This window comes from Entelurus aequoreus, linkage group LG09, assembly GCF_033978785.1.
Source record: "Entelurus aequoreus isolate RoL-2023_Sb linkage group LG09, RoL_Eaeq_v1.1, whole genome shotgun sequence".
NCBI lineage: Eukaryota > Metazoa > Chordata > Actinopteri > Syngnathiformes > Syngnathidae > Entelurus > Entelurus aequoreus.
In genome coordinates this window covers 75,871,776-75,885,271 of record NC_084739.1, presented here as the reverse complement: position 1 = coordinate 75,885,271, position 13,496 = coordinate 75,871,776, and the positions used below count along the sequence as shown (strand labels likewise).

At 39.2% G+C, this 13,496-nt stretch overlaps 1 protein-coding gene across 2 annotated transcripts in view; it reads right to left on the bottom strand.

Moving 5' to 3' along the window:
* The window catches only part of LOC133657755 (spectrin beta chain, non-erythrocytic 1-like), a 126,143-nt gene extending 116,954 nt beyond the window's left edge, over positions 1 to 9,189 (bottom strand). The window contains exon 1 of one of the 2 annotated variants that reach the window (XM_062059428.1): positions 8,969 to 9,189. The gene's annotated coding sequence lies outside the window, so the exon portion shown is untranslated. The remainder of the gene's footprint in view (positions 1 to 8,968) is intronic. The other variant, XM_062059430.1, reaches the window with a different exon arrangement.
* Positions 9,190 to 13,496: the final 4,307 nt, after the last annotated feature.

Below are 13,496 nucleotides of genomic sequence, written 5' to 3'. Positions count from 1 at the left end.
TACTTTAACCATGCAGTACCACACTTCTTGTATACTAATGCTAATTAAACCATGGAGTACCACACTTCTTGTATACTAGTGCTACTTTAACCATGCAGTACCACACTTTTTGTATAGTAGTACTACTTTAACCATGCAGTACCACACTTCTTGTATACTAATGCTAATTAAACCATGGAGTACCACACTTCTTGTATACTAGTACTACTTTAACCATGCAGTACCACACAGGCTGTATCCTAGTACTACTTTAACCATGCAGTACCACACTTCTTGTATACTAGTACTACTTTAACCATTCAGTACCACACTTCTTGTATACTAGTGCTACTTTAACCATGCAGTACCACACTTCTTGTATAGTAGTACTACTTTAACCATGCAGTACCACACAGGCTGTATCCTAGTACTACTTTAACCATGCAGTACCACACTTCTTGTATACTAGTACTACTTTAACCATTCAGTACCACACTTCTTGTATAGTAGTACTACTTTAACCATGCACTACCACACAGGCTGTATACTTGTACAGTGTTGGCGTTAACACACTTTGTGCGTCTTTTTACGCATTGAAATCAGAAAGGAGGCAAATTTCTTTTTTTTACCGCTTGGTTTGCTTGTTTGTTTGTTTTTAAATCGATTTAATCGCTTTCTGCTGGTGTTTTGTTTATATTAGCTGGGTCAAATGATTAATTATTATTAATTATTGGTCGACTTCAAAGTAATGAACTTTCCGGTGCAATTTCTTTAAATTTTGATTCGCCGAAAGTTTTATCTATCACAAATACTGCATTTCCGGTCTTAGGACTCCAGAGTGTTATTGTTTTCGTCATGGCGAGCAATAAACCCAAGAAGCGACGCTTCAATGAAAAGTGGCTTCAGGAGCCATTGAGTGCCACTTTATTAAATGACATTGAAACTAACTTGCAAAATTCAAAGTTTGTTGGCATTATTTGCCATGAAAGTGCAGATGTGGCGTTTTTTTAAAAAGACTGATGCTCCACAAACAGGTGAAAATAATCTATTAAATTTGTCATATGCATTTATGCCCTGGCACACCATTATCATCATTTCATGACCGAAGCAAAACACTTTACACTTTTGTACTGAAATAAATACTGTGGAGAATGCATTTATGTTTAAGAGTTCTTTCTTTATTCACAGTCATGCCCATGTGGACTCTTTTTGTTTGTATCTTATGTCCGCAAGTAAACTGTGTGCTTTACCTTGAAGGGTTGGAATGTGAAGTGAAGTGAATTATATTTATATAGCGCTTTTCTCTAGTAACTCAAAGCGCTTTTACATAGTGAAACCCAATATCTAAGTTACATTTAAACCAGTGTGGGTGGCACTGGGAGCAGGTGGGTAAAGTGTCTTGCCCAAGGACACAACGACAGTGACTAGGATGGCGGAAGCGGGGATCGAACCTAGAACCCTCAAGTTGCTGGCACGGCCACTCTACCAACCGAGCTATACCGCCCCGGTTGAGTTGGAGTACTCCCTTTTTATCTTATCTGTATTAGTACAATGAGGCTGTATTCCTTTCAGGACAGGGTGGGGGCTGTTTTCGTATTCAAGAAGTTGTCTCTACCCGTTTGAATGTTAGACCAATTCGAGATGCCGGTATGACCGCATTTGTGTGGACTGGTCTCCTAAAGGTTTAGTAAAACTTGATAATATTCCTATTCTGTCTTGATGGTCCTTCTTACTCAGCATATATGTCATCTAAAGAATTTGGGATTGACCAGTGACTTTAATTCCCTGAGAGGGAAGACTGGTCAGACGCAACAATACACCTACATCTTATTAAATGAAAATACAGAAAAAAATAGCGGCAGCGGTAGAGTTTAGATCCATGAAGGAAAGAAGAAAGTGAATGAATGTTTATAAGTGAATAAATGTACGTATGCATAAAACAAATGTTTCACTGCTGGACTCTAGAAAGAGGTTCCGCAGTCTCCGTAGCAGAACCACCAGGTTCTGTACCAGCTTCTTCCCTCAGGCCGTAAGACTCTTGAACGCATCAAAATAATCCCCTCAATTCCCCCAAAAAGGAATTAACTCGCTGGAATATAAAGACTATATAACATACATCCATGAACATGGATGCATATGCAAAAGTGCAATATATTTATCTGTACAGTGATCTATTTATTTATATCTGCACCTTATTGCTCTTTTATCCTGCACTACAATGAGCTAATGCAACAAAATTTAGTTCTTATCTGTACTGTAAAGTTCAAATTTAACAGCGTGGCGCAGTTGGAAGAGTGGCCGTGAGGGTTCCTGGTTCGACCCCCAACTTCTACCAACGTAGTCACGTCCGTTGTGTCCTTGAGCAAGACACTTCACTCTTGCTCCTGATGGGTCGTGGTTAGGGCCTTGCATGGCAGCTCCCGCCATCAGTGTGTGAATGTGTGTGTGAATGGGTGAATGTGGAAATAGTGTCAAAGCGCTTTGAGTACCTTGAAGGTAGAAAAGCGCTATACAAGTATAACCCATTTACAATTAAAAAGGAAGTCTGAGTCTTTTTTTTTTTAATGAATTAACGTTTATGACAACCTTTCTCCAAAAGACAATATAGAATGTGAGATATAACAGGATAATGCATACATTTATAATTTGTTTTCAAAACGCTTACAAAAAAGTGGGACCCCAAAAATTTACTTTGGGACCCCATTTTTATGACTTGATGGGGTCCCTGTGACCCCATTTTGAAAATTCCTACCACCAACACGGTGTTCAATAAATACATATATATAATTTTGGGTCGTAAGAAAGTGGAAAGAATGAAGCATGCTGAGCCTGCAAAACAGGAAGTGGTCAGTGAGCAATGGGAAGGACGCGCTGAACAGCCAATCGTGTAACAGTATCAAATATCATGCCAATATCACTACTCCATCCCAAAAAGTGCCATACTGTCCAGTTGACTTTTCCTCTTTGATCCACAATGTCTTCATTTGGACTTTCTCTCCTCACTCCATGCAAAGAATCAACCGAACTTGATAGTTGGTACTGTCACCTGATTGGCTGTTGGCATGTCACGCCCACTGATCGGTGGTCACTTCCCGCGAGTGCCTTTTTTCCATGCAACCAACCTTGCTTCCATACTTAGAAAAAACAATGATCAAACACTTAATCCAACGCACTTTTTGACATCGATTACGTGTCTATTGAGATATATATGGATATCGTTTTATCACCCAGCCCTAAGGGTGTAACGGTACACAAAAATTTTGGTTCGGTACGTACTTCGGTTTAGAGGTCACGGTTCGGTTAATTTTCGGTACAGTAAGAAAAAAACAAAATATACGTTTTCTGGTTATTTATTTACCAAAATTTGTAAACAATGGCTTTATCCTTTTAACATAGCAATAACATACATATACACAAAGGGTCGATTGCCACGGTTAATGCAGTCAACATTTATCAAATAAAAACTAAATAAGATAAGGCTCAGAATTGGTTTCTTAACAAAACCTTTCTACATATAAAGTGCAACATTTCCACATAAAAAGTGCAACATTAAACTGCTTCAAGTTGTTGCTCGGATTAAATAAAATGACAAAACTTTTCTTCTACATACAAAAAGTGCAACATTAAACAGTTTCAAGTCAACTCAGCCTCAGATTAACTTTTCTTTCCCCCCCACAGCCTTTAACCTTGGTGACTTTCACTCAATTTTCATGTATTTTGCCAGAAAAATCAGTTTATCCACATTGTCTGCAGAAAGAGCAGACCTGCTTGCAGTTACAATGTCTCCAGCTGTGGAAAATACCCTTTCACTGGGCACGGAGGTAGCAGGTATGGCGAGGTAGTGCCGGCTAACTTGGCAGTAAGAGGATATATGGGCTCATTGTTCTTCCACCATAGAAGTGGGTCAAAATCTAGTTTTTAATGCAATATGGTCTTAAATCTGCTGCTATAAAAACACTTGCTATTGCTTTAGCCCTGCCTGACTCGCCGAGGAGAGGCTGCTTGAATGCGGTGGGAGCTGTGTTTGTTCGTCTTTCTCTTCGTTGAAGCGATGTTATCCATTGTTGTATCACACTGCGAAACCGGAATGTTCCCAAACGGGAGATCTTAACGAGGCAGGAGGGTCTTCCAGCTCTAGCTTTTGCATGTTGTTGTAGCCCGGTCGCTGCTAGCATGCCGTGTGTTGTGCCTCAGTGTGCATTGTTTACACAACGTGCGGTGCGCGACTTAATATGTCCGTGTGGAAACTCGTTCGGTACACCTCCGAACCAAACCGAAACCCCTGTACCGAAACGGTTCAATACAAATACACGTACCATTACACCCTTACCCAGCCCTGAAGTGGACAAATATGAAATGTTTTTACTAATAATAAATAAAAAAACATGAAGATGTGTCTTATGTGGATGAGGTTTATTATTAAGTTCAACTCAAATCGTGTTTGAACGCTTCAAACCAGCGCTGACATGGTTGACCTCGTTTTAGAGTCCGTGAAACACTAGACCTGAACTTTGACCTCCCACACGTCCTCCTCCGGGACCACCGTCAGCTTGTCCTCTGTGGGACACAACATGATGGCCACACCTCGCTCTCACGCGCAGACAGGGGTGGGGGAGGGTGGGGGGGGGGGGGTCTGGAGGACACTAGCGGACGTCCCGGGGAGTCAGGAAGGGAAGGGGGGGAGGGGGTTGTGAGAAGAAGATAAGGAGGATGAGGAGAAGATAAGTGGAAAATGTGGATGGAGACAACTTGTTATCATGACTTAAAATACTCTCTTTTAAGGAGGAGGATAAGAAGTTGGAGGAGAAGAAGAGGGGGAGGAAGAGAAGGAGAAGAAGGAGGGGGATAAGGAGAAGGAGGGGGATGAGGATGATGAGGAGAAGAAGAAGAAGAAGAAGAAGAAGAGGAAGGAGGAGGAGGAGAAGAAGGAGGCGAGGGTGTAGAAGAAGAAGAAGAAGGAGGAGGAGAAGGAGTAGAATAAGAAGAAGGGGGAGAAGAAGGAGAAGAAGGAGAAGATGAAGAAGGAGGAGAAGGAGGAGAAGGAGAAGGAGTAAAAGAAGAAGAAGGAGTAGAAGAAGAAGGAGGGGAGGAAGAGATGGAGAAGGAGAAGAAGGAGGGAGAGAATGAGAAGAAGAAGAGGGAGGGGAAGAAGGAGAAGAAGAAGGAGGAGGAGGAGTAGAAGAAGGAAAAGAAGAAGGAAGAGAAGATGAAGGAGAAGAAGGAGGGGGTAGAAGGAGGAGGAGAAGGACAATGAGGAGGAGAAGGAGTAGAAGAAGAAGAAGAAGAAGAAGAAGAAGAAGGGGAGAAGAAGGGGGAGGAGTAGAAGAAGAAGAAAAAGGAGGAGAAGGAGAAGAAGAAGGAGAAGAGGAAAAATGAGGAGAAGAAGGAGGAGAAGGTGAAGAAGGAGAAGGAGGACAATGAGAAAGAGGAGAAGGAGGAGAAAAACAACTAGGAGGAGGAGAAAAAGAAGGAGGAGAAGGAGAATGAGAAGAAGTAGAAGAAGATGAAGGAGAAAAGGAAGGAGAAGGGGGAGGAGAAGAAGAAGGAGGAGAAGGTGTAGAATAAGAAGAAGGAGGAGGAGAAGGAGTAGAATAAGAAGAAGAAGGGGTAGAAGAAGGAGAAGAAGGAGAAGATTAAGAAGGAGGAGAAGGGGAAGAAGGAGAAGAAGGAGTAAAAGAAGAAGGAGTAGAAGAAGGAGGGGAGGAAGAGAAGGAGAAGGAGAAGAAGGAGGGTGAGAAGGAGAAGAAGAAGAGGGAGGGGGAGAAGGAGAAGAAGAAGAAGGAGTAGAAGAAGGAAAAGAAGAAGAAGGAAGAGAAGAAGAAGGAGAAGAAGAAGGAGGGGGTAGAAGGAGGAGAAGGAGTAGAATAAGAAGAATAAGAAGAAGAAGGGGAGAAGAAGGAGGAGGAGTAGAAGAAGAAGAAGTAGAAGAGGAAAAAGGAGGAGGAGGAGAAGGAGGAGAAGGAGAAGAAGAAGAAGGAGAAGAGGAAAAATGAGGAGAAGGAGAAGGAGAAGAGGAAGAAGGAGGAGGAGGACAATGAGAAAGAGGAGAAGGAGGAGGAGAAAAAGAAGTAGAAGGAGAAGGAGAAGAAGAAGGGAGGGAGGGCAGAGGAGGGCAAGCAGCAGAGTGAGGAGGCTGAGGTTACATAAGAATGCTGGACTCAAAGCAGGTCTGCAGCAAATAAGAAAACACTTCAAACTCCATGACAGGCTGACCTCAGATCAGTTCAAACTGCTGCACAAACCACCCTCATGCAGGATATTCTCATTTACAACCTGACTCTCATTTACAACATCCTCATATAGGATATTCTCATTTTAACCATCCTCATTTAGTACATCTTTTTTTTCAACCTACTGTAATTCTCATTTTCAACGTCCTCATTTAAACATCCTCATGTAGGACATTCTCATTTCAACCATCCTCATGTAAGACATTCTCATTTATATGATGCCGTCATTTACAGTATAATTCTCAATTACAACATTCTCATTTAACATCCGCAAGCAGGACATTCTCATTTAAATGCCTTCATTTAAAACATAATTCTCATTTACAACATTCTCATTTAAATCATCATGTAAGACATTCTCATTTAAATCATCCTCATGTAGGACATTCTCATTCAGATCATTCTCATATTGGACATTATCATTCAAACCATCCGTCATTTACAATATAATTCTAATTTCAACCATCCTCATATAGGATGTCCTCATTTACAATATAATTCTCATTCACAACATCCTCATTTAAATCACCCTCATGTTAGACATTCTCATTTAAATGATGCCTTCATTAACATTCTCATTTAAATAATCGTCATGCAGGATGTTCTCATTTAAACCATCCTAATGCAGTACGTTCTCATGTACAGTATAATTCTCATTTAAGACATCCTCATGTAAATCACCCTCATGTTAGACATTCTCATTTAAATGATGCCTTCATTAACAACATTCTCATTTAAATCATCATCATGCAGGACGTTCTCATTTAAACCATCCTAATGCAGTACGTTCTCATGTACAGTAGAATTGTCATTTACAACATCCATCCATCCAGCCATCCATTTTCTACCGCTTATACCTTTTGGGTTCGCGGGGGGTGCTGCAACATCCTCATGTAAATCACCCTCATGTTAGACATTCTCATTTAAATGATGCCTTCATTAACAACATTCTCATTGAAAGCATCCTCATGCGGGACTGTTCTCATTCAAACCATCCTAATGCAGTATGTTCAGAATAATTTCGCCACACCCAGTGTGTGTGAGACAATCATGGGTACTTTAACTTAACTCATGTACAGTATAATTCTCATTTACAACATCCTCATGTAAATCACCCTCATGTTAGACATCCTCATTTAAATGATGCCTTCATTAACAACATTCTCATTTAAATCATCATCATGCAGGCCGTTCTCATTTAAACCATCCTAATGCAGTACGTTCTTATGTACAGTGTAATTCTCATTTACAACATCCTCATGTAAATCACCCTCATGTTAGACATTTTCATTTAAATGATGCCTTCATTAACAACATTCTCATTTAAAGCATCGTCATGCAGGACGTCCTCATTTTAACCATACCAATACAGTACGTTCTCATGTACAGCATAATTCTCATTTACAACATTCTCATGTTGGACATTCTCATTTAAATGATGTCTTCATTAACAACATTCTCATTTTCAATCATCATCATGCAGGGCGTCCTCATTTAAACCATCCTAACGCAGTACGTCCTCTTGTACACTATAGTTCTCATTTACTACGTCATCATTTTAAACCATCCCCATGTAGGACATTCTCATTTAAAAAAAAGGATGCCTTCATGTGCAACATTCTCATTCAAAGTGTCCTCATGCAGGACTGTTCTCATTTAAACCATCCTAATGCAGTATGTTCAAAATAATTTCGCCACACCCAGTGTGTGTGTGACAATCATGGGTACTTTAACTTTACTCATGTACAGTATAATTCTCATTTACAACATCCTCATGTAAATCACCCTCATGTTAGACATTCTCATTTAAATGATGCCTTCATTAACAACATTCTCATTTAAAGCATCGTCATGCAGGACGTTCTCATTTATACCAATCTAATGCAATACGTCCTCATGTACAGTATAATTCTCATTTACAACATGCTCATGTTGGACATTTCTCATTTTAATGATGACTTCATTAACATTCTCATTTAAAGCATCGTCATGCAGGACGTCCTCATTTAAACCATCCTAATGCAGTACGTTCTCATGTACAGCATAATTCTCATTTACAACATCCTCATTTTAATGATGCCTTCATTAACAACATTCTCATTTCAATCGTCATCATGCAGGACGTCCTCATTTAAACCATCCTAACGCAGTATGTCCTCATGTACACTATAGTTCTCATTTACTACGTCATCATTTTAAACCATCACCATGTAGGACATTCTCATTTAAAAAAAAATGATGCCTTCATGTGCAACATTCTCATTCAAAGCGTCCTCATGCGGGACTGTTTCTCATGCCCAGGGGGATTGGCACGCAGGACCACGCCTGCGCGTCTTCATCAGCAGCCCCACCTTCGTCCTCGCCAGGCCGCAGACAGAAAAACATGTGCATCACTTGAAGTGTGCAAGGGGCAAAAGATGCTGCTGTGGCGCACTATAGCCGCAACACACACACACACACACACACACACACACACACACACACACACACACACACACACACACACATTTACATAAACACACACATTTACAGAAACACACACACTCGCACACACACACTATGAAGGACTCGGAGAGGTGGTCTCTGTCCCGAGTCTTCGGCGTCCATTGGCGCCGCCCCTAACAATCTCGACACGGACACTTTCCGTGCCCTCAGGCGGGCGTCGTGTGGATGCTACCCACCGAACACGCTCCCTACCACGGACACAACAAAGGCCTCGGACCGGCCCCTGCTCGGCGGGGTTGGGGGTCGCGACTCACCTGAAGGCCGACGTACGCGCCGCGGAGTCCCGCTCGGTTCTTGGCGGCCGGAGAGTGAAAACAATGCAGCGTCCTCTTCCTCCTCCTCTTCGTCCTCCTCTTCCTCGCCCCGCCCCCGCAGCTTCCACACACGGGACTGCGGAGCCACGGCGGGGTGCGCTGCCTTCCCCACACCGCGCGGCGCCGGCGGGGCGGCAACCGAGATGAGCTTGCGGCCAAAGAAGTGTGTGGAAAACGAACAGTTATACCTCGACGGTCGACCGAAATGTGTTCGACGCTCGAATCAGAATGTTGTTGGCGAGTGTTTGATGTAGTCACCAGCTGTCCGGCAGGGGCGGTGTCTGCAAGTCACGTGATCAGGGTGAGGCGGCAAAGCGAGCACACGTTCACATGGTAAGCTAACGTGTTAGCATTCATTGCTAATTAAACTATTACAAAATACACATTAGCTGTACTTAGATAACTTGGATCATCTAAATTACTACAATTGACTCCGACAAATACTTTTAATATCCCAAAATAAAGTCTTAAATACAATTAAAACCGGCTAACGTGGTCTAAGTTAGCAACTGTGCTGCACAATCATGCTAGCCTTTGGATCTTTCAGGAAAATTACCAAATCAACACAATTTTATTTACTCTTCCTTGGACGTAAATACGCCTGATAATAGTCTGAATTAGAGATGATAAAAGATAAATGCTTTAAAATGTAATATCGGAAATTATTGGTATCGTTTTTTTATTATCAGTATCTGGTTTTTTTAAAGGTTTTTTTTTTTTTTAAATCAACATAAAAAACACAAGATACACTTACAATTAGTACACCAACCCAAAAAAACTCCCTCCCCCATTTACACTCATTCACACAAAAAGGTTGTTTCTTTCTGTTATTAATAATCTGGTTCCTACATTATATATCAATATATATCAATACAGTCTGCAAGGGATACAGTCCGTAAGCATACATGATTGTGCGTGCTGCTGGTCCACTAATAGTACTAACCTTTAACAGTTAATTTGACTCATTTTCATTAATCACTAGTTTCTATGTAACTGTTTTTATATTGTTTTACTTTTTTTTTTATTCAAAAAAATATTTTTAATTTATTTATCTTATTTTATTTTATTAATTTTTTAAAAAAGGACCTTATCTTCACCATACCTGGTTGTCCAAATTAGGCATAATAATGTGTTAATTCCACGACTGTATACATCGGTATCGGTTGATATCGGTATCGGTAATTAAAGATTTGGACAATATCGGAATATCGGATATCGGCAAAAAGCTATTATCGGACATCCCGGGTCTGAACGTTTGTAAAGTAGTTTGTTTTGCTGCTAGTGGAGACTGAAAGGTTACTTTATTACTCATTTATCTACTATTGTTTTAAAAAGGTCACTTTGTGTTTTGACCACAAGAGCAAACTACTAAAGTGAGTCAGAGTTTTTTTTTAAAAATTAATAAAAAATTGCAGCATTTGGACTAGCTTTTTTTTCAAATTAAAAAATAAATATAATTTTTTTTACATATAAAAATATAGATGTTTTTTTTTTCTTAATCATTATTTTTGAGTTGTAGTATTTTTGTTGTTGTTCACTTTTCGGGTTCGTCATTCTTAAGGGCAGCTGTTCAAGCGTACTATTTTGTTTATTATTTTCATTTTATTTATACTTTTTATATCCATTAATGCATTTTATTCTTAATATTTCTGTATTTTTATATGTTGTTAAAATGCTACATATTTTTTTTAGGTGAGGGAAAATTCAAACTAGTGATGTCATCGCCAGAGCATGGAAACATGGAATGTATTTACAGTGAATACATTTATAGCCAATATTTCAGAATAATTCCCACCAATTGATTTATAATTGTGTAAATACAACTATTCCGATCTAAATCTTATTGCATAACTGATAATAGTGATGGTTTTCTTGATTAAAAATAAATGCAGTTAAAAAAATTATAACGAGCCAATCTTTTGAACGGCTCTTTGAACTCCCTTTAAAGATCATGAATCCATTTCTATTGTTAACGTGAATAAGTTGGTGTGTTTGAGGTCAGTGTGTAAAAACTAAAATGACTTGTCTCCACCCGCCAGGGCAGACAGTGTGCAGTGATGAAACGCCTCCACGCCCCAAATCAGTGGGAGGCAGTGAAGCAGCCGCGAAGCAGGAGGAGGAGGAGGAGGAGGAAGGTCTGCAGACATCGGATAGTGAAAAGTTGAAAAAAGTAAAACAGCTTAGTAAAAAAGTTTTTAAAAAAAGTTTGTAAAATAGTTTAGTAAAAAAGTAAAATAGGTTATTTAAAAAACAGTAAAATAGGTCAGTAAAAAAATTTAAACAGGTTAGTGAAAAAGTAAATTAGGGTAGAAAAAAAAGTATAATCAGTACAAAAAAGTTCAATAAGTTACTAAAATAGGTTAGTAAACAAGTAAAATAAGTTAGTAGAAAGAGCAACATTGGTTAGTAAAAAAGTACAATAGGTTAGTAAAAAGAATAAAATAGGTCAGTAAAAAAAAGTTCAATAAGTTACTAAAAAAGGTTAGTAAAAAGAGTAAAATTGTTTAGGAAAATAGGTTAGTAAAAAAGTAAAATAAGTTAGTAAAATAGGTTAGTAAAAAGAGTAAAATAGGTTAGTAAAATTGGTTAGTAAAAAAGTAAAATAGGTTAGTAAAAAATGTAAAATAGGTGAGTAAAAAAAGTTACAATTAGTTAGTAAAATAGGTAAAATAAGTTAGTAAAAAAGTAAAATAGGTTAGTAAAATAGGTAAAATAAGTTAGTAAAAAAGTGAAATAGGTTAGTAAAAAAGTAAAATAGGTTAGTAAAAAATATTAAAATAGGTCAGTAAAAAAGTAAAATAAGTTAGTAAAATATGTTAATAAAAAAGTAAAATGGGTTAGTAAAAATGTAAAATAAGTTAGTAAAATAGGTTAGTAAAGAGTAAAATTAGTTAGTAAAAAACAAAATGTGTATAAAAAAAAGCATGTTACCGTAATTTCCGGACTATAAGCCGCACCTGACTATAAGCCGCACCAGCTAAATTTAGGGGAAAATACAGATTGCTCCATATATAAGCCGCACCCGACTATAAGCCGCAGGGTTTTGATGTGTAATTACCGTACTATTTAGGGGTTCCTGCTACCACGGAGGGGATTGTCGGGACAGAGATGACTGTTTGGGAACGCAAAGCGTCCCATTTATTAACAATAAATCTTTCAATCATTCAATCAAACTTTCACATCTTTGACATGGCGAACAGCATTCGTGCAGAGTACAAATAATACAACGGTGCAAAGTAATACAAAGTGCTCGCCTGTACGTTATCAAAATAACCAGCCTACCGGTATATGAAAAGTCAGTCTTTAATCATTGTGTCATCGTCTTCCTCCTGCGTACTAAAACCACCGAAATCCTCTTCGTCTGTGTCGGAGAAGAACAGGCCGTAAATAAGCCGCACCCTTGTATAAGCCGCAGGGACAAGAACGAGGGGGAAAAGTAGCGGCTTATAGTCCGGAAATTACGGTATTCATAAAGTAAAACCGTTTAGTAAAAAAAAAAAAAAAGGTTAGTAAAAAGAGTAAAATTGGTCAGTAAATAGAGTAAAATAAAAAACATAAATAAAACATTTTTTTTTAATTAATAAAGTAAAACAGTTTAGTAAAAAGAGTAAAATACGTTAGTAAAAAGAGTAAAACGGGTAAGAAAAAAAGTACAATTGGTTATTAAAATCTCTGCATTGGCTCTCCGTGTGTTCCAGGATCCATTTGAAGGTTCTTCTTATGGTTTATAAATGTTGTTATGGTAGTGTCTTTAACGTTTGCTTTTACCCTACCAACCTGCACAGGCCCTGAGATCCTGTGGCAGGCCAAATAAAATGATGTGGTGGTTAAATAACATGATGTGGTGGGTTAAATAAAATTATGTGGGGGGTTAAATTATAATAATAATAATAATAATTTTGACACCTATGATGTCGCTGGATGATACTCTAAAAAGTTGAAGTGAAGTTGGTTGAATGTCAACCTGTTGCTTGGCAACGACTGTCAGGGCTCGCTCAGTCAGGTGTGTGTGTGTGTGTGTGTCTGGCCCACTCCCACACAAAGTGGCAATGAGGAAAAAGCGAGCGTCTCTGAAACTTGCCGCATCTCTCTCTCTCTTTCCAAACACTTTTGAACAGAGGAAGGTTTCCATGACGACGGTGCTGGGATGCCAAAGTTGTTGCCGGGAGAGGAAGAGGGGATCATGTGGGCGTGTGCAGTGTGCCATCTTGAAAGAGGAGACTTTATATTTGGAGGTGTTTAGTCCTGTGGAGATCCACATGAGCCACGGAAGCTTCTGGCAAGAGATCCGTGTTGCGCCTTTGAAATGGGGCTGAAGTTCAACAATCAAACACATGTTGCACCTTCTAGAATTTTGCAACTCCGTCAAAGTGAAAGTGAAAGCAAGTCATTGGTGTTTGGCATGCTGCTGTACTGTAGCTCCTTTTCATCTTCTCATGTGATGTCTTCATGGCCATTGCCACACACA